The following is a 2,382-nucleotide window of genomic DNA, read 5'->3' as shown; positions in this document are numbered from 1 at the left end:
AGTTCTCATGCTTCTTCTATTGCGTTTTCAGTGTTGGAGGTTTTACCGGTCTTTTTCGAGGAAGGGTTCTCACCATTTTATTATGGGCCTTTTCTAATTTGCTTTTTATTGTTATTTCTATCAAGATTGTGTTAGCCCTTGTTGCTAACTTTCAAACAAACTTGGTTTCGTTAAATTCGGAGTTCGTTTGCAGAAGTTGTGTCAGTTTTGGTGTCCTTAAAAAGGCTGTAGCGGTACTACCGCCCATGGGAGTGGTACTACCGCTTGGAGCGGTACTATCGCGGCTACTTCCGTGGCTACTTCTGCTCCGGACCAAAAACTCGTCATAAGTCCAACAGTGGTAGGCACGGATGTAATGTTTTAGTACCGCTCGCAAGCAGTAGTACCGCTACCCCTAGCGGTAGTACCATGAGGACGAGCGGTAGTACCGCTTTGTGCGGGTTGTGAGCATAACGGTTGGATTTTTTCCTTCTATAAAAGGGGGTCTTCTTCCCCAATGAACTTTATACTTTGAGCTCGTATTCTTCCCTCATTGTTGACCTTCTTCGAGCTTGCTAACTCTCAATCCCTCCATGGATTCTTGCTAGTTTTTGAGGGAAAAGAGAGAGGAGATCTAGATCCACTTTTCCACCAATCACTTTCTCCTCTATGTGAGGGGAACCCCATGGATCTAGATCTTGGAGTTCTTGGTGTTCTCCTTCTTGTTCTTCCTCTCATTTTCCTCCCTAGCATTAGTTGCTTCGGTGGGATTTAAGAGAGAAGGACTTGGGCACTCCGTGTGCCCTTGCCATTGCATTTGGTGCATCGGTTTGAGTTCTCCACGTGATATGTGGAAGTTACAAGTTGAGAAGCTTATTACTCTTGGGTGCTTGGTACCCTTGAGCTTGTTCCTCTTGGGTGCTTGGGCGCCCTAGATGGTTGGTGGTGTTCGGAGCTCAATCATTGTGGTGTAAAGCTCCGGGCAAGCGTCGAGGTCTCCAATTAGGTTGTGGAGATCGCCCCGAGCAATTTGACGGGTACCGGTGACCGCCCCCAAGGGTTGCCAAAGTGTACGGGTTCGGTGACCGCCCCCAAGGGTCGCCATTTGTATGGGTTCGGTGACCGCCCTCAAGGGTCCCTTAGTGGAATCACGACATCTTGCATTGTGCGAGGGCATGAGGAGATTACGGTGGCCCTAGTGGCTTCTTGGGGAGCATTGTGCCTCCGCACCGCTTCAAACGGATATTAGCATCCACAAGGGTGTGAACTTCGGGATACACCGTCGTCTCCGTGTGCCTCGGTTATCTCTTACCCGAGCTCTTTACTTATGCACTTTACTTTGTGATAGCCATATTGTTCCTTGTCATATATCTTGCTATCAGATAGTTGTTTATCTTGCTTAGCATAAGTTGTTGGTGCACATAGGTGAGCCTAGTTGTTTTAGGTTTTGTGCTTGACAAATTAACCACTAGGTTTATTCCGCATTTGTTCAAGCCTAAACCATAATTATTTTAAAGCGCCTATTCACCCCTCCCCTCTAGGCGACATCCTCGATCTTTCAGTATTGAAGCAGTTTGGTGTGATGGACATCAGCTTGAAGAAGCAACAGTGCGGCCATGCCGACGCTGGTCATAACTTGTGACGCGATCAAAGCCGGATTGACGAAGTGACCGAGCGGCGATGTCGGTGCGCCTGACCCATGCAATCCATGGGGCGATGGTGTTGGTGATAATTTAGTCTTCATAATGCCGAACTCTTGTTTGGCTTGCTGAGCTAACGATCCGATAAGGTTGGGCTCGGCTCGATGACACGATGATCTGTCTAGCGTAGATCGGTAGACGTGGAGTAAAGGCTGGTTTGACACCGGCGTGATGGCGAAGATTACCTCCGAAAAGGAGCAAAATTTGTGAGCATGTGTTCGTAAACAAAACACAATACCCTACAAAGAGATTCTTCCAAAAAGGTTGCCCAATATCCGGTTCATCAAGAAAGATGAACTTGGGTCGGATTCGTATTCGCGCAGAAAACATATCCGGAAAGTGATGCACTAATCGGAAGGTTCCCGGAGTTTGGACGGCCAGATAGAACTGAAATTTTGAGAGGTGGTAGATATAGGAATTCCGCAGTCGATCAATGGTTGGATCTCCAAAGGACGTTCGAGCTAGATGCTGGACATCACGCTCCAAACCCGTCCAGATTCGACAGGGCTTCGGTATATCAGAGATCGGCGGAAATTGCCCCATCGGAACATGACAAAATTTTATAGTGTTTTTGTAGACTCAATTCCGCACAATTCCACCGAAGGAATCATCAAAGCGATGCTCAAGGAGGTGGTGGTGGCGGATACAAGTTCGCTGACCGAAAAAACAGCACGGTCGCCCGAGGGCAATGTTGATGTTGAGC

This window comes from Triticum urartu, chromosome 3A, assembly GCF_056163025.1.
Source record: "Triticum urartu cultivar PI428250 chromosome 3A, HENAU_Tu73, whole genome shotgun sequence".
Lineage (NCBI taxonomy): Eukaryota > Viridiplantae > Streptophyta > Magnoliopsida > Poales > Poaceae > Triticum > Triticum urartu.
This window is presented reverse-complemented; position numbering follows the sequence as displayed.